The 19,405-nt window shown below is 45.5% G+C and overlaps 1 protein-coding gene across 4 annotated transcripts in view; it reads left to right on the top strand.

Moving 5' to 3' along the window:
- The window catches only part of LOC115200574 (protein FAM214B), a 50,731-nt gene that overhangs the window by 13,441 nt on the left and 17,885 nt on the right, over positions 1-19,405 (top strand). Inside the window, exon 2 of one of the 4 annotated variants that reach the window (XM_029763745.1) lies at positions 3,234-3,433. The exons of 1 other annotated variant lie outside the window; for it this stretch is intronic. The gene's annotated coding sequence lies outside the window, so the exon portion shown is untranslated. Of the gene's footprint in view, positions 1-3,022; positions 3,434-19,405 lie in introns of those variants that run through there. 2 more of the 4 variants (XM_029763747.1, XM_029763744.1) reach the window with 2 other exon arrangements.

The following is a 19,405-nucleotide window of genomic DNA, read 5'->3' as shown; positions in this document are numbered from 1 at the left end:
GCATTACCAGGACGTGTACTCTGAGCATCCGCTGACCAACTGGCAAGTGTCTTCACTGGCATTTTCAACCTCTCCCTGTCTTAGTCTGTAATACCAACATGTTTCATGCAGACCACCATAGTGCCTGTGCCCAAGAACACCAAGGTAACCTGCCTAAATGATTACCAACCCGTAGCCCTCACATCTGTAGCCATGAAGTGCTTTGAAAGGCTGATAATGGCTCACATCAACACCATTATCCAAGAAACCCTAGACCCTCTCCAATTTGCATACCGCCCCAACAGATCCACAGATGATGCAATCTCTATTGCACTCCACACTGCCCTTTCCCACCTGGACTAAAGGAACACCTATGTGAGAATGCTATTCATTGACTACAGCTCAGCGTTCAACACCATAGTGACCTCAAAGCTTATCACTAAGCTAAAGACCCTGGGACTAAACACCTCCCTCTGCAACTGGATCCTGGACTTCCTGATGGGCTGCCCCCCAGGTGGTGAGGGTAGGTAACAACACGTCCGCCACGCTGATCCTAACACGGGGCCCCTCATGGGTGCATGCTCAGCCCCCTCCTCTACTCCCTGTTCACTCATGACTGCATGGCCAGGCACGACTCCAACACCATCATTAAGTTTGCTGATGACACAGTGGTAGGCCTGATCACCGACAACGCTGAGACAGCCTATAGGAGGTCAGAGACCTGACTGTGTGGTGCAAGGACAACAACCTCTCTCTCAATGTGATCAAGTCAAAGGAGATGATTGTGGACTACAGGAAAAGGAGGACCGAGCACATCCCCATTCTCATCGACGGGGCTGTAGTGGAGCAGGTTGAGAGCTTCAAGTTCCTTGGTGTCCACATCACCAACAAACTAACATAGTCCAAGCACACCAAGACAGTCGTGAGGGGGTCACAACAAAACCTATTCCCCCTAAGGAGACTGAAAAGATTTGGCATGGGTCCTCAGATCCTCAAAAGGTTCTACAGCTGCACTATCGAGATCATCTTGACTGGTTGCATCACTGCCTGGTATGGCAACTGCTCGGCCTTCGACCGCAAGGCGCTACAGAGGGTATTGCGTATGGCCCAGTACATCACCGGGACCAAGCTTCCTGCCATCCAGGACCTCTGTACCAGGTGGTGTCAGAGGAAGGACCTAAAAATTGTCAAAGACTCCAGCCACCCAAGTCATAGACTCTCTCTGCTACCGCACGGCAAGCGGTACCGGAGCACCAACTCTAGGTCCAAGAGGCCCTAGGTCCTAAACAGCTTCTACCCCCAAGGCATGAGACTCCTGAACATATAATCAAATGGCTACCCAGACTATTTGCATTGCCCCCCCCTCTTTTACGCTGCTGCTACTCTCTGTTATTATCTTTACATAGTGACATGTACATATTACCTCAACTAACCGGTGCCCCCGCACATTGACTCTGTGCCGGTACCCCCTGTATATAGCCCCTGTATATAGCCCCTGTATATAGCCCCTGTATATAGCCCCTGTATATAGCCCCTGTATATAGCCCCTGTATATAGCCCCTGTATATAGCCCCGCTCTTGTTATTTACTGCTGCTCTTTAATTATTTGTTGTTCTTATCTCTTACTTTTTTTTGTGTGTATTTTCTTAACTGCATTGTTAGTTAAGGGTTTGTAAGTAAGGATTACACTGTAAGGTCTATACACCAGTTGTATTCGGCGCATGTGACAAATAAAATTAGATTTGATCCACACACATACACATACATGCCTTCTTTAAACCTTCCTTAACATGAGCTAGGAAGCAGGTTAGAGCTTCTGGTTTAGAGTAACTGATGCTTGACACCGTTGTGGGAAAGCTAACTGTGTGTGTTAAAACGAACCATTTGTAAATAAACGCTGTCTGGTGCCTAAGAGAATGAAAATGTAAAAATACACCCCAGTGTTCCATCCCCCATCCCCCATCCTCACACACACTGGGGGTTTTCTCATGCAGCAGAGCAGAGGGCTTATCTTTGGGCACAGAGAACACACTTTATCAGCTAAACTACAGGAGCTCCACTTCCTGTTTGGGTGTGTGTGTGTGTGTGTGTGTGTGTGTGGTAATAGTGAACAGCATGTTAACTGGGTGAGAGCTATTTAGTGACAACACAGTGGAAGAAACAACGTGACGATTGAACACACTCACACACACTCACACACACGTACACTCAAACACACTCACACACGTACACTCACACATGTACACTCAAACACACTCACACACGTACACTCACACACACTCACACATGTACACTCAAACACCCTCACACACGTACACTCACACATGTACACTCAAACACACTCACACACGTACACTCACACATGTACACTCAGACACACTCACACAATTAAGCTACATACTACTACTCACTCCCATTTACGTATACACACACATTACAACCATATACATAGAAACACTTGTTACACACACACACACACACACACACACAGAGAGAGAGAAAGGCTGTTTTCAGAGCGTTCTCTGCTCTCTCTGCTTCTGAAAACAGACTGAGCAGGTGGGCGGAGCTTTGGCTTCCCCTGCACTCCACCTAGCCAATCAGATTCTCGACTACTCCAGCTGAGCCCCCCTCCCCCAGCCAATCAGAAGCCCCCCCTCCCCTTCTCTATATGTGTTCAGTGCTGACTGAGCAGAGAACACGCCTGAAACTACCAGCTGGGAGGAACAGAGACGAAAAGCAGAGAGGAGAGAGAAGGAGAGAGAGAAAGAGGGGGGGCTGAGAGCTAAAGGCAGAGTGGCTGAAAGAGAGAAAAGAGAGAGAGTGGAGGAGAGGGGGAAGCAGAGCGAGAGAGAGAGTGGAGGAGAGGGGGAAGCAGAGCGAGAGAGAGAGTGGAGGAGAGGGGGAAGCAGAGCGAGAGAGAGAGTGGAGGAGAGGGGGAAGCAGAGCGAGAGAGAGAGTGGAGGAGAGGGGGAAGCAGAGCGAGAGAGAGAGTGGAGGAGAGGGGGAAGCAGAGCGAGAGAGAGAGTGGAGGAGAGTGGGAAGCAGAGCGAGAGTGTGTGCAAGCAAGAGAGGTGGGGATGGGAGGGTTTATGTGTCTGTTAAAGAGTTACTGAGGGAAAGGGAGGGTTAGGGTTAGTGTTGTTGGGCATACCAGGACGGGAGGGGAGTAGAAAGAGCCACTAAACCACAGCACTAGCACAACCTGATGATCACTGGACTTGGGAACAACGTTTTTCTCTTAAAACCCTATTCAGGTTGAGGAGGCCAAGAGAGGAAGAAAGAGCAAAAGAAAGCGAAGAGAGAGAGAGATATAACGAAGGCAAGCTGACCGGCTAGACTCTCTGAAAGGCAGAGACACCAGTCACCAGAGGTGCTCACCCCAAAACAAAAAGGAAACGTGGAAAAACAAAGGCAGAGGAAAAGAAAGAGAAGCCTTGGCTGTGTCTCTGTGAGGGTGAGTGTCTTGGCTGTGTCTCTGTGAGGGTGAGTGTCTTGGCTGTGTCTCTGTGAGGGTGAGTGTCTTGGCTGTGTCTCTGTGAGGGTGAGTGTCTTGGCTGTGTCTCTGTGAGGGTGAGCGCCTTGGCTGTGTCTCTGTGAGGGTGAGCGCCTTGGCTGTGTCTCTGTGAGGGTGAGCGCCTTGGCTGTGTCTCTGTGAGGGTGAGTGTCTTGGCTGTGTCTCTGTGAGGGTGAGCGTCTTGGCTGTGTCTCTGTGAGGGTGAGTGTCTTGGCTGTGTCTCTGTGAGGGTGAGTGTCTTGGCTGTGTCTCTGTGAGGGTGAGCGCCTTGGCTGTGTCTCTGTGAGGGTGAGCGTCTTGGCTGTGTCTCTGTGAGGGTGAGCGCCTTGGCTGTGTCTCTGTGAGGGTGAGCGCCTTGGCTGTGTCTCTGTGAGGGTGAGAGCCTTGGCTGTGTCTCTGTGAGGGTGAGCGTCTTGGCTGTGTCTCTGTGAGGGTGAGTGTCTTGGCTGTGTCTCTGTGAGGGTGAGTGTCTTGGCTGTGTCTCTGTGAGGGTGAGTGCCTTGGCTGTGTCTCTGTGAGGGTGAGCGTCTTGGCTGTGTCTCTGTGAGGGTGAGCGCCTTGGCTGTGTCTCTGTGAGGGTGAGTGTCTTGGCTGTGTCTCTGTGAGGGTGAGTGCCTTGGCTGTGTCTCTGTGAGGGTGAGCGCCTTGGCTGTGTCTCTGTGAGGGTGAGCGCCTTGGCTGTGTCTCTGTGAGGGTGAGCGCCTTGGCTGTGTCTCTGTGAGGGTGAGCGCCTTGGCTGTGTCTCTGTGAGGGTGAGCGTCTTGGCTGTGTCTCTGTGAGGGTGAGAGCCTTGGCTGTGTCTCTGTGAGGGTGAGCGCCTTGGCTGTGTCTCTGTGAGGGTGAGTGTCTTGGCTGTGTCTCTGTGAGGGTGAGCGCCTTGGCTGTGTCTCTGTGAGGGTGAGAGCCTTGGCTGTGTCTCTGTGAGGGTGAGCGCCTTGGCTGTGTCTCTGTGAGGGTGAGCGCCTTGGCTGTGTCTGTGAGGGTGAGTGTCTTGGCTGTGTCTCTGTGAGGGTGAGTGTCTTGGCTGTGTCTCTGTGAGGGTGAGCGCCTTGGCTGTGTCTGTGAGGGTGAGTGTCTTGGCTGTGTCTCTGTGAGGGTGAGCGCCTTGGCTGTGTCTCTGTGAGGGTGAGTGTCTTGGCTGTGTCTCTGTGAGGGTGAGTGTCTTGGCTGTGTCTCTGTGAGGGTGAGCGTCTTGGCTGTGTCTCTGTGAGGGTGAGCGCCTTGGCTGTGTCTCTGTGAGGGTGAGTGCCTTGGCTGTGTCTCTGTGAGGGTGAGTGCCTTGGCTGTGTCTCTGTGAGGGTGAGTGCCTTGGCTGTGTCTCTGTGAGGGTGAGCGCCTTGGCTGTGTCTCTGTGAGGGTGAGTGCCTTGGCTGTGTCTCTGTGAGGGTGAGTGCCTTGGCTGTGTCTCTGTGAGGGCGAGCGTCTTGGCTGTGTCTCTGTGAGGGCGAGCGCCTTGGCTGTGTCTCTGTGAGGGTGAGCGCCTTGGCTGTGTCTCTGTGAGGGTGAGTGTCTTGGCTGTGTCTCTGTGAGGGTGAGTGTCTTGGCTGTGTCTCTGTGAGGGTGAGTGTCTTGGCTGTGTCTCTGAGAGGGTGAGCGTCTTGGCTGTGTCTGTGAGGGTGAGCGTCTTGGCTGTGTCTCTGTGAGGGTGAGCGCCTTGGCTGTGTCTCTGTGAGGGTGAGCGCCTTGGCTGTGTCTCTGTGAGGGTGAGCGCCTTGGCTGTGTCTCTGTGAGGGTGAGTGTCTTGGCTGTGTCTCTGTGAGGGTGAGTGTCTTGGCTGTGTCTCTGTGAGGGTGAGCGTCTTGGCTGTGTCTCTGTGAGGGTGAGTGTCTTGGCTGTGTCTCTGACTGTGAGTGTCTTGGCTGTGTCTCTGTGAGGGTGAGTGTCTTGGCTGTGTCTCTGTGAGGGTGAGTGCCTTGGCTTTGTCTCTGTGAGGGTGAGTATCACAAGCTGATATCCCCATTTCTGTTGTCTGTCTGTGTTGTTGTTAGGAAGCCTGGCACTCAGCAGCTCCAAAAATGGCCTGAACAGAGGGAGAGAGAGAGAGGGGGGGGGGGGGGAGAGAGAGAGAGAGGGGGGAGGGAGGGGGGGAGGGAGAGAGAGAGAGAGAGAGAGAGAGAGAGGTAGAAAGGGAGTTTGAGATAGGAAGAGACCCCTATATCAAACAGCATTCTCACAACTATCCATCTGAGCTGATGATTTAGCTAAGATCCCCCATATATATATATATATATATATACACACAGTACCAGTCAAACGTTTGGACACACCTACTCAGTTTTTCTTTATTTGTACTATTTTCTACATTGTAGAATAATAGTGAAGACTTCAAAACTGTGAAATAACACATATGGAATCATGTAGTAGCCAAAGAAATGTTAAACAAATCTAAATATATTTTATATTTGAGATTCTTAGCAAAGTACCCTTTGCCTTGATAACAGCTTTGCACACTCTTGGCATTCTGTCAACCAGCTTCATGAGGTAGTCACCTGGAATGCATTTCATTTAACAGGTGTGCCTTGTTAAAAGTTAACATGTGGAATTTCTTAACTTCTTAATGCATTTGAGCCAATCAGTTGTGTTGTGACAAGGTAGGGGTGGTATACAGAAGATAGCCCTATCTGGTAAATTACCATATTATGGCAAAAACAGCTTAATAAGCTAAGAGTAACGACAGTCCATCATTACTTTAAGACATGAAGGTCAGTCAATGAGGAACATTTCAAGAACTTTGAAAGTTTCTTCAAGTGCAGTCGCAAAAACCATCAAGCCCTATGATGAAACTGGCTCTCATGAGGACTGCCACAGGAAAGGAAGACCCAGAGTTACCTCTACTGCAGAGGATAAATTCATTAGAGTTACCAGCCTCAGAAATTGCAGCAAAATAAATGCTTCACAGAGTTCAAGTAACAGACACATCTCAACATCAACTGTTCAGAGGAGACTGCGTGAGTCAGGCCTTCATGGTCGAATTGCTGCAAAGAAACCACTACTAAAGGACACCAATAAGAAGAAGTGACTTGCTTGGGCCAAGGAACATGAGTGAGGGACATTAGACTGGTGTAAATCTGTCCTTTGTTCTGATGAGTCCAAATTTGAGATTTTTGGTTCCAACTGCTGTGTCTATGTGAGATGCAGAGTACGTGACCGGATGATCTCTGCATGTGTGGATCCAACTGTGAAGCATGGAGAAGGAGGTGTGATGCTGTGGGGGGGCTTAGCTGGTGACACTGTCTGTGATTTATTTAGAATTCAAGGCACACTGAACCAGCATGGCTACCACAACATTCTGCAGCGATATGCCATCCTATCTGGTTTGCGCTTAGTGGGACTATCATTTGTTTTTCAACAGGACAATGACCCAAAATACACCTCCAGGCTGTGTACGGGCAATTTGACCAAGAAGGAGAGTGATGGAGTGCTGCATCAGATGACCTGGCCTCCACAATCACCTGACCTCAATCCAATTGAGAGGGTTTGGGATGAGTTGGACCGCAGAGTGAAGGAAAAGCAGCCAACAAGTGCTCAGCATATGTGGGAACTCCTTCAAGACTGTTGGAAAAGCATTCCAGGTGAAGCTGGTTGAGAGAATGCCAAGAGTGTGCAAAGCTGTCATCAAGGCAAAGGGTGGCTACTTTGAAGAATCCCAAATATAATATATATTTTGATTTGTTTAACACTTTTTTGGTAACTACTTGATTCCATATGTGTCACTTCATAGTTTGATGTCTTCACTATTATTCTACAATGTAGAAAATAGTAAAATAAAGAAAAACCCTTGAATGAGTAGGTGTGTCCAAACTTTTGCCTGGTACTGTATATCACTGTGACCTGCTGCTGACCATCAGGCAGTGGACAGGCTGTGAGTGAGTGAGTGAGTGAGTGAGTGAGTGAGTGAGTGAGTGAGTGGGCCAGAGAGATGTGTGTCCATTGGTTGAGAGAGTGCCTTGGCAGAGGCAGCTGAGTAACGGAGACAGAGCAGCGTGTGTGCACGTCGTGTGCACGTACAGCTTTTTACCAGTTGTAGGTTGGCTATTTAGATTTGTCATTATGGACACACCCTTTTTCCATAAAGCATATAGACTCGCTAGAGGTGATATCACTCCTTCAAGACTGTTGGAAAATTCCACAAATTAACTTTTAAGAAGGCACACCTGTTAATTGAAATGCATTCCTCATGAAGCTGGTTGAGAGAATGCCAAGAGTGTGCAAAGCTGTCATCAAGGCAAAGGATGGGTACTTTGAAGAATCTCAAATATAAAATATATTTTGATTTGTGTAACACTTTTTTGGTTACTACATGATTGTGTTATTTCATCGTGTTGATGTCTTCACTATTATTCTACAATGTAGAAAATAGTAAAAATAAAGAAACTCTTGAATGAGTTGGTGTTTCCAAACTTTTGATTGGTACTGTATACAGTATATACAGTGAGGGGAAAAAAGTATTTGATGCCCTGCTGATTTTGTACATTTGCCCACTGACAAAGAAATGATCAGTCTATAATTTTAATGGTATGTTTATTTGAACAGTGAGAGACAGAATAACAACAAAAAAATCCAGAAAAACACATGTCAAAAATGTTATAAATTGATTTGCATTTTAATGAGGGGAAATAAGTTTTTGACCCCTCTGCAAAACATAACTTAGTACTTGGTGGCAAAACCCTTGTTGGCAATCACAGAGGTCAGACGTTTCTTGTAGTTGGCCACCAGGTTTGCACACATCTCAGGAGGGATTTTGTCCTACTCCTCTTTGCAGATCTTCTCCAAGTCATTAAGGCTTCGAGGCTGACGTTTGGCAACTCGAACCTTCAGCTCCCTCCACAGATTTTTTATGGGATTAAGGTCTGGAGACTGGCTAGGCCACTCCAGGACCTTAATGTGCTTCTTCTTGAGCCACTCCTTTGTTGCCTTGGCGGTGTGTTTTGGGTCATTGTCATGCTGGAATACCCATCCACGACCCATTTTCAATGCCCTGGCTGAGGGAAGGAGGTTCTCACCCAAGATTTGACGGTACATGGCCCCGTCCATCGTCCCTTTATGCGGTGAAGTTGTCCAGTCCCCTGCAGAAAAACACCCCCAAAGCATAATGTTTCCACCTCCATGTTTGACAGTGGGGATGGTGTTCTTGGGGTCATAGGCAGCATTCCTCCTCCTCCAAACACGGTGAGTTGAGTTGATGCCAAAGAGCTCCATTTTGGTCTCATCTGACCACAACACTTTCACCCAGTTGTTCTCTGAATCATTCAGATGTTCATTGGCAAACTTCAGACAGGCATGTATATGTGCTTTCTTGAGCAGGGGGACCTTGCGGGTGCTGCAGGATTTCAGTCCTTCACGGCGTAGTGTGTTACCAATTGTTTTCTTGGTGACTATGGTCCCAGCTGCCTTGAGATCATTGACAAGATCCTCCTGTGTAGTTCTGGGCTGATTCCACACCGTTTTCATGATCATTGCAACTCATGAGGTGAGATCTTGCATGGAGCCCCAGGCCGAGGGAGATTGACAGTTCTTTTGTGTTTCTTCCATTTGCGAATAATCACACCAACTGTTGTCACCTCACCAAGCTGCTTGGCGATGGTCTTGTAGCCCATTCCAGCCTTGTGTAGGTCTACAATCTTGTCCCTGACATCCTTGGAAAGGTCTTTGGTCTTGGCCACGGTGGAGAGTTTGGAATCTGATTGATTGATTGCTTCTGTGGACAGGTGTCTTTTATACAGGTAACAAGCTGAGATTAGGAGCACTTCCTTTAAGAGTGTGCTCCTAATCTCAGCTCATTACCTGTATAAAAGGCGAGCCAGAAATCTTTCTGATTGAGAGGGGGTAAAATACTTATTTCCCTCATTAAAATGCAAATCAATTTATAACATTTTTGACATGCAGATTTTTTGTTGTTGTTATTCTGTCTCTCACTGTTCAAATAAACCTACCATTAAAATTATAGACTGATCATTTCTTTGTCAGTGGGCAAACATACAAAATCAGCAGGGGATCAAATACTTTTTTTCCCTCACTGTACACAAGAACAGAGTGATAGAGAGAGAGAGAGAAATAGAAACAGATACTGTTTCTGTCTCTCTCTGTCAATTCAAGGGGCTTTATTGGCATGGGAAACATATGTTAACAACATTGCCAAAGCAAGTGAAGTAGATAATATAGAAAAGTGAAATAAACAATAAAAATTAACAGTAAACATTACACTCACAGGAGTTCCAAACTAATAAAGACATTACAAATGTCATATTATGTATATATACAGTGTTGTAACGATGTGCAAATGGTCAAAGTACAAAAGGGAAAATAAATAAACATAAATATGGGTTGTATTTACAATGGTGATTGTTCTTCACTGGTTGCCCTTTTCTTGTGGCAACAGGTCACACATCTTGCTGCTGTGATGGCACACTGTGGTATTTCACCCAGTAGATTTGGGAGTTTATCAAAATCAGGTTTGTTTTTGAATTCTTTGGATCTGTGTAATTTGAGGGAAATATGTTTCTCTAAATGGTCATACATTTGGCAGGAGGTTAGGAAGTGCAGCTCAGTTTCCACCTCATTTTGTGGGCAGTGTGTCTCTCTCTCTCTCTCTCTCTCTATCTCTCTCTGTTTCTCTCTATCTCTCTATTTTTTCTCTCTCTTTTTTCTCTCTCTATCTCTTTCAGTTCTCTCTCACTCTCTCTGTTCATAGTCTGTCATTACATGACCTTCCTCTGTACACGATGACGTCACATTCTAACTCTGTGGATCACACTAACCTAATCCCATCAACAGTTGATATTGCGTGTGTGTGTGTTTATCTGCTGTCTCTATGCAGGGAGTAGGTTGGGTGTGGTTGTGTTTTAGCTGTGATAGATCCACCCTTGTAAAGAATTGGTGAATGGTGTGTTCTTTGTAAGAGTGACTAGGCTATATCTTTAAGTGTGACTCTTGATACACTAGAATAATTACAATACTATTGCCACTCCAGAGTGAGAAAAGGGTGGATTCAGGCCAGTGAATTATTAACCTCATGGGGTGTGCTTGTGATCACACCTGATCAACTAATGCAAGATTATGAACCTATAGATTCTATAATCTATAGATTATGGACCTATATATTATAGATTATGGACCCATAGATTATAGACCTATAGATTATGGACCCATAGATTATAGACCTATATATTATAGACCTATAGATTATAGACCTATAGATTATAGACCCATAGATTATAGACCCATAGATTATAGACCCATAAATTATAGACCTATAGATTATGGACCTATATATTATAGATTATGGACCCATAGATTATAGACCTATAGATTATGGACCCATAGATTATAGACCTATATATTATAGACCTATATATTATAGACCTATATATTATGGACCTATAGATTATAGACCCATAGATTATAGACCCATAGATTATAGACCCATAAATTATAGACCTATAGATTATGGACCCATAGATTATGGACCTATATATTATAGATTATGGACCCATACATTATAGACCCATAAATTATAGACCTATAGATTATAGACCTATAGATTATGGACCCATAGATTATGGACCTATATATGATGGACCTATAGATTCTGGACCTATAGATTATGGACCTATATATTCTGGACCTATAGAGACAATACACATTCAGCTGTAGTTGTGCCAATGAGAATATGTGCACTGGATTAAGCCTTCAACGTTTACGTCTGTCACGAGAGATTCTCTAACAAGAGATTGCATCAAGAACATTCCGTGAACATCACCATGGTTATACAACCTGAGAGTGTGACGTTTGTTGCTTCCCAGATGTCTCCCTATATAGTGCACTACTATAGACCAGAGCCCTATTCCCTATATAGTGCACTACTATAGACCAGAGCCCTATTCCCTATATAGTGCACTACTATAGACCAGAGCCCTATTCCCTATATAAAACACTACTATAGACCAGAGCCCTATTCCCTATATAGTGCACTACTATAGACCAGAGCCCTATTCCCTATATAGTGCACTACTATAGACCAGAGCCCTATTCCCTATATAGTACACTACTATAGACCAGAGCCCTATTCCCTATATAGTGCACTACTATAGACCAGAGCCCTATTCCCTATATAAAACACTACTATAGACCAGAGCCCTATTCCCTATATAGTGCACTACTATAGACCAGAGCCCTATTCCCTATATAGTGCACTACTATAGACCAGAGCCCTATTCCCTATATAGTGCACTACTTTAGACCAGAGCCCTATTCCCTATATAGTGCACTACTATAGACCAGAGCCCTATTCCCTATATAGTGCACTACTATAGACCAGAGCCCTATTCCCTATATAGTGCACTACTATAGACCAGAGCCCTATTCCCTATATAGTGCACTACTTTAGACCAGAGCCCTATTCCCTATATAGTGCACTACTATAGACCAGAGCCCTATTCCCTATATAGTGCACTACTATAGACCAGAGCCCTATTCCCTATATAGTGCACTACTATAGACCAGAGCCCTATTCCCTATATAGTGCACTACTTTAGACCAGAGCCCTATTCCCTATATAGTGCACTACTTTAGACCAGAGCCCTATTCCCTATATAGTGCACTACTTTAGACCAGAGCCCTATTCCCTATATAGTTAGCCTAGAAATATTATATACAGAGGCAGTATCTTAATTTGATCACCCTGTTGCAGAATAGGGATTCTGAAGTTTTTAATTTCCACTTTGAAATTTCAGGCTTGATTTTCCCATACGAAACGAAACATGTATCAACCCCTACAAATATGTCCATTAATTATATTCCACATAATAATTCACATTTCCTGTTGCTGCAGGATGATTTTCCTGCTGTAGCAAACTGGCTCAAATTAAGATCCTACATCTGTATGAACGATGGCCAAACGCTCAAGTATTTTCACACACAAACACTCAAGTATATCGGCCCTCACCTTTGACCTCTTGACCTCTTGACCCCTAACCACCCAACAGGTAAATGGCAGGTTGCTTCTGGGTCAGAAGTGTTGGTAACACAAGTTTGGTGGCACCTTAATTGGGGAGGACTGGCTGGTGGTAATGACTGGAGCGGAATATTTGGAATGGTATCAAGTACATCAAACCCAAAGTTTCCATTCGTTCCATCCAGCCATTATTATAAGCCCTCAGCAGCTTCCTGTGTTGTGGGTGTGGGTCAGGGTTGTCAGGATGCTGACAACTTACTGTCTGGGACTGTGTAAGAGTTTGTTAGTGTGAATGTCCACATTGTGGTGTTTGTGTTTAAAGCAATGTGTTCATTTAGACTACTTGTGATAGCCAGCCATTACGACGAGAATTTGGTTTGTGACGGCTTATCAAATACAGACCAAATCTATATACTTTAAAAATGGACAGTCTCTCTCTCTCTCTCTCTCTCTCTCGTAGTCCTTTCCGTCTCCACTGTGTTTGTTTAGCTACTACATTATTATCCTTTCTATTTATTTTCTCCTGGGCTGCGTCCCAAAAATAGGGTTCTGAAGACACTCTGTCTGGGTCTCTATTCAAGGCCTGTTCTGTAGAGTGAAGGTTACTTGACACTCAGAAAAATAACAGGTTTGAAAATAAGCATAAGTGATGCTGTACTGCAGGGGTCCCCAGCCGGGGGACGATTTATTTTCTTGAGGGGGTGGTCAGGGGCCCGGAACATAATTAGAAACAGGTCCTTGCTAACATAGCAGGTCCTTTCTAACCTCCAAACCTGGGAGGGGAACAGACATAGGTTACGTCCCAAGTGGTTCCCTATTTTCTATGGGCCATGTGGTCAAAAGTAGTGCACTACAGAGAATAGGGTGCCATTTTTATTTGTTTATTAACCTTATTTGTTTATTTAACCTCTAGGCAAGTCAGTTAGAAACAATGCTGGGCCAATTGTGTGCTGCCCTATGGGACTCCCGATCACGGCCGGTTGTGATACAGCCCGGGATCGAACCCGGGTCTGTAGTGACGCCTCTAGCACTGGGATGCAGTGCCTTAGACCGCTGCACCACTCGGGAGCCAATTAGCTGACTGTCCTGGCGGGGGGTGGGGACATGCTCTGTCGTAGATCTCCATGACACTGACAGCATGTATACAGACGATGCTTGTAGCTTATATTTAGTGGGTATTTTGTGTTTTAAATACAAGCCGCGATCACATGTCAGTAGAGGAGAGACTCCGATTCAATGGGGTAATGTGCAGAAATGGAAACCGAGTCCAGGACAGATTTCACAGGACTCGCATGTAAACGACTGACAGAAAAACCAGTATCCAGTGTGTTGTTTATAACTGTAGGTCCTACCTTCAGGCTCTCGGGGGTAATGGTGTGTGACTTCTGGGAGAACATATGTCACTAGAGAGTCATTACGGAGGTCACATTGGATTGGTTCTCTCTGCCTTGGCTGTCTCTGCCTCAGGAGGTGTGTGTCTGTGCGTGTGTGTTTATGTTCCTAACATTCCTAATATTGAGTTGCACCCCCCCCCTTTCCCTCAGAACAGCCTCAATTCATCAGGGCATGGACTCTACAAGGTGTTGAAAGCGTTCCACAGGGATGCTGGCCCATGTTGACTCCAATACTTCCAACAGTTGTGTCAAGTTGGCTGGATGTCCTTTGGGTGGTGGACTTTGGGTGGTCCTTTGGGTGGTCCTTTGGGTGGTGGACTATTCTTGATACACACGGGAAACTGTTGAGCGTGAAAAACCCAGCAGTGTTGCAGTTCTTGATACTCTCAAACCGGTGCCCCTGGCACCTAATACCATATCCCGTTCAAAGACACTTCAATCTTTTGTCTTACCCATTCACCCTCTGAATGGCACACATACACAATCCATGTCTCAATTGTCTCAAGGCTTAAAACTCCTTATTTAACCTGTCTCCTCCCCTTCATCTACACTGATTGAAGTGGATTTAACAAGTGACATCAATAAGGGATCATAGCTTTCACCGGGACTCACCTGGCCAGTCTGTCAAGGAAATAGCAGGTGTTCTTAATGTTTCGTTCACTCAGTGTGTGTGTGTGTGTGTGTGTGTGTGTGTGTGTGTGTGTGTGTGTGTGTGTGTGTGTGTATGTTACTATGTGTGTGAGTGTACATGTGTGTGTTTGTGTCTCAGAGAGACGTCCTGTCCTGTCAGCAGGCAGAGCAGGGCCCTGATGTTTGTCTCTCAGAGAGACGTCCTGTAATATCAACAGGCAGAGCAGGGCCCTGATGTTTGTCTCTCAGAGAGACGTCCTGTCCTGTCCTGTCAGCAGGCAGAGCAGGGCCCTGATGTACTGTAACTCTTCCCTAATGGTACTATATTTCCCATATAGTGCACTCCTTTTGACCAGGACCCATAGGGGTCCAGTAGTAGTGCATTATACAAGGACTAGGGTGCTATTTGGAACACTATCACCATGATACCTCGAGAACCAAATGACCCTCTACAGCCCAGCCATCTGGAAACCAACCTGATTCACTGTGATGTCACGCACACTACATGAAGACAACAGACATGCTCTCTCTGCTTCTCGCTCCTTTTTCTCTCTCTCTCAATTCAATTCAATTCAATTCGCTTTATTGGCATGACGTAACAATGTACATATTGCCAAAGCTTACTTTGGATATTTACAATATAAAAATAAATAAAAATGAGAATCAAAAATTGTCAACGGGACAACAGTAACAACAATAACCAACGGTCAATATAACCATACATTCAACAATAACAATAATCATACAGTTGAGGACATGTGCAGGTTTATTGGTCTGTCAGACACTGTCCCTCAACTTAGCCTATCCTCATCAGAGAGGTCTTTAAAACCTTGAATAAGGGTTTCAAATTTGGGGAAATGACACTCTCTAATTGTTTTATATTTTTTTACATTTTGTCAGGAAATGCAGCTCTCTCTCTCTCTCTCTCTCTATCGCTCCCTCTCTCTCGCTCTCTCTCTCTCTCTCTCTCTCTCTCTCACACACACACTCCCTATTTCCCTCCACTCTCTTTCTTTCTCTCTCTCTCTCTCTCTCTCCCGCCCTCACTCATTCTCTCTCTTACATCTCTCTTACATCTCTCCGAGTCCTCAAACATATGGAAGAAGGTACTCTGGTCAGATGAGACAAAAATGTAGATTTTTGGCATCAATGAAAATGCTATGTTTGGCACAAACCCAACACCTCTCATCACCCCTAGAAAACCATCCCCACAGTGAAGCATGGTGGTGGCAGCATCATGCTGTAGGGATGTTTTTCATCGGCAGGGACTGGGAAACTGGTCAGAATTGGAGGAATGATGGATGGCACTAAATACAGAAATTCTTGAGGGAAACCTGTTTCAGTCTTCAGAGATTTGAGACTGGGACGGAGGTTCACCTTCCAGCAGGACAATGACCCTAAGCATACTGCTAAAGCAACACTCGAGTGGTTTAAGGGGAAACATTTAAATGTCTTGGAATAGCCTAATCAAAGCCCAGACTTCAATCCAATTGAGAGTCTGTGGTATGACTTAAAGATTGCTATACACCAGCGGAACCCATCCAACTTGAAGGAGCTGGAGCAGTTTTGCCTTGAAGAATGGGCAAAAATCCCAGTGGCTAGATGTTCCAAGCTTATAGAGACATACCCCAAAAGACTTGCAGCTGTAATTGCTGCAAAAGGTGGCTCTACAAAGTATTGACTTTGTGGGGGTGAATAGTTATGCACTCTCAAGTTTTCTTTTTTTAGGTCTTATTTCTTGTTTGTTTCACAATAAAGACTTTGTATCTCCAAAGTGGTAGGCATGTTGTGTAAATCAAATGATACAAACCCCCAAAAAGTACATTTTAATTCCAGGTTGTAAGGCAACAAAATAGGAAAAATGCCAAGGGGGTGAATACTTTCGCAAGCCACTGTATTCTCACACACTCCCTGTTTCTCTCCCTCATTCTCTATCTCCATCTCTCTCTCTCTTTCTATTCAATTTCAATTCAATTTATGGAGCTTTATTGGCATGGGAAACATATGTTTACATTGCCAAAGCATGTGAAATAGATAATAAACAAAAGTGAAGTAAACAATAAAAAATGTACAGTAAACATTACAATCCCAAGTTACAAAAGAATAAAGACATTTCAAATGTCATATTATGTCTATATACAGTGTTGTAACGATGTGCAAATGGTTAAATTACAAAAGGGAAAATAAATAAACATAAATATAGGTTGTATTTACAAGGGTGTTTGTTCTTCACTGGTTGCCCTGTTCTTGTGGCAACAGGTCACAAATATTGCTGCTGTGATGGCATACTGTGGTATTTCACCCAATAGATATGGAAGTTTATCAAAATTTGATTTGTTTTCCAATTCTTTGGGCCGGTGTAATATGAGGGAAATATGTGTCTCTAATATGGTCATACATTTGGCAGGATGTTAGGAAGTGGTCAGGTATTCTGCCACTGTGTACTCTCTGTTTAGGGCCAAATAGCATTCTAGTTTGCTCTGTTTTTTTTGTAAATTCTTTCCAATGTGTAAAGTAATTATCTTTGTGTTTTCTGTCTCTGTCTCCGTCTCTCTCTGTCTCTGTCTCTGTCATGTTCTATTTATGCTGTCTTGTCATGGTCAGCTCTAAGCCTGGAATCCTCCCGTCAGGTTGCATGATGACTCGCTCGTGTTCCTTTATTCCATTTATTACTGGGTGGGAGGGGGGTCATCGTTTGCTCATGGCAATGTTACTGGAGTTGAAGCTGATCTGCTGGTCAGTTCATCTTTGTTGGACTGGAGGCAGTGGGATTTTGGGAGATGAGGGGTGTGAATTAGTATGATAGAAACTAGAAAGGGTCATTTTTGGGGGAAGAAAAATTGTGTGATTGCTTCCTTTGGCCCTGAGCGCTCTGGAGCAGGTTTTCATTAAGGATCTCTCTGTACTTTCTCCACTCATCTTTCCCTCGATATTGACTAGTCTCTTAGTCCCTGTAGCTGAAAAACATCCCCACAGATTGATGCTGCCACCACCATGCTTCACTGTAGGGATGGTGCCAGGTTTCCTCCAGACGTGACGCTTGGCATTCAGGCCAAAGAGTTCCATCTTGGTTTCATCAGACCAGATAATCTTATTTCTCATGGTCTGAGACTCCTTTAGGTGCCTTTTGGTGAACTCCAAGCAGGCTGTCATGTGCCTTTTAGTGAGGAGTAGCTCCCATCTGGCCACTCTACCATAAAGGCCTGATAGGTGGTGCTGCAGAAATGGTTGTCCTTCTGGAAGCTTCTCCAATCTCCAAATGTATTTATAAAGCCCTTCTTACATCAGCTGATATCTCAAAGTGCTGTACAGAAACCCAGCCTGAAACCCCAAACAGCAAGCAATGCAGGTGTAGAAGCACGGTGGCTAGGAAAAACTCCCTAGAAAGGCCAAAACCTAGGAAGAAACCTAGAGAGGAACCAGGCTATGAGGGGTGGCCAGTCCTCTTCTGGCTGTGCCGGAACTTTGGAGCTCTATCAGAGTGACCATCAGGTTCTTGGTCACCTCTCTGACCAAGACCCTTTTCCCCCGATTGCTCAGTTTGGCCGGGAGGCCAGCTCTAGGAAGAGGTTCCAGGCTTCTTCCCTTTAAGAATGATGGAGGCCACTGTGTTCTTGGGGACCTACATGTGTTGGTAACCTTCCCTAGATCTGTTCCTTGACACAGTCTGGTCTCAGAGCGCTACAGACAATTCCATTGACATCATGGCTTGGTTTTTGCTCTGACATGCACTGTGGACTCCAATCAAGGAGCTCAATTTCGAGGCTCATAGCAATGGGTCTGAATACTTATGGAAATAAGGTATTTCAGTTTTTAATTCTTTTATAAATTTGCAAACATTGCAAACTGTAGATCAGGATTTTTTTATTTTTTTTTTGACTTTTTACCTCTTTTTCTCCCCAATTGGTAGTTACAGTCTCGGGAGAGAAGACGGTTGAGAGACATGTGTCCTCCGAAACACGACCCTGCCAAGTTGCACTGCTTCTTGACACACTGCTCGCTTAACCCGGAAGCCAGCCGCACCAATGTGTCTGAGAAAACACCGTACAACTGGCGACCGATGTCAGTGTGCACTGCGCCCGGCCCACCACAAGGAGACGCTAGAGCACGATGAGACAAGGACATCCTGGCCGGCCAAACCCTCCCCTAACCCGGACGACGCTGGGCCAATTGTGCACCACCTCATGGGTCTCCCAGTCGCAGCCGGCTACAACACAGCCTGGGATCGAACCCAGGTCTGTAGTTGACGCCTCAATTACTGCGATGCAGTGCCTTAGACCGCTGTGCCACTCGGGAGGCCCATAGATCGGGATTTTTGACCTGGTTACATACATTGTACAACACAGCTTGGTTTTTGATTTCTGTTTAATACAAAATCAACTAAGAAGTTGGCTCTTTTTCAATGGGGGTCAATGGGATGCGAACGATTTGTTTTCCCACAAGGTGGGCTTGGTCTAAGGGAAGTCCTTCTTATGAAGGGAATATGGACTATGAGTATGGTCCATTAGAATGCACACAGGCCATTTGCTGGCATTGGTTGGAATCCTTGCCCAAGTGTTCTCATTTGTGTTGACATTTGGGCGCCAATGTCATCTTGACTTTCTGAGATGTTTTCTTGGAACAGCATCTTTACCTCTCTCTCTCTCTCTCTCTCTCTCTCTCTCTCTCGCTCTCTCTGTCTCTCTCTGTCTCTCTCTGTGTCTCTGTCTCTCTCTGTGTCTCTGTCTCTCTCTGTGTGTCTGTCTCTGTCTCTCTCTCTGTCTCTCTCTCTGTCTCTCTCTCTGTCTCTCTCTCTGTCTCTCTCTCTCTCTCTCTCTCTCTGTCTCTGTCTCTGTCTCTGTCTCTCTGTCTCTCTCTCTGTCTCTCTCTCTCACCTCCACGTACCCTGTCCCAAGATCTGGTCCCCCCACAAAAGTCTAGATGGGTCAAGGTTCA

Source organism: Salmo trutta, chromosome 9, assembly GCF_901001165.1.
Source record: "Salmo trutta chromosome 9, fSalTru1.1, whole genome shotgun sequence".
Classification (NCBI taxonomy): domain Eukaryota; kingdom Metazoa; phylum Chordata; class Actinopteri; order Salmoniformes; family Salmonidae; genus Salmo; species Salmo trutta.
The sequence above is the reverse complement of the archived record's forward strand: the minus strand, read 5'-3'. Positions and strand labels throughout refer to the sequence as shown.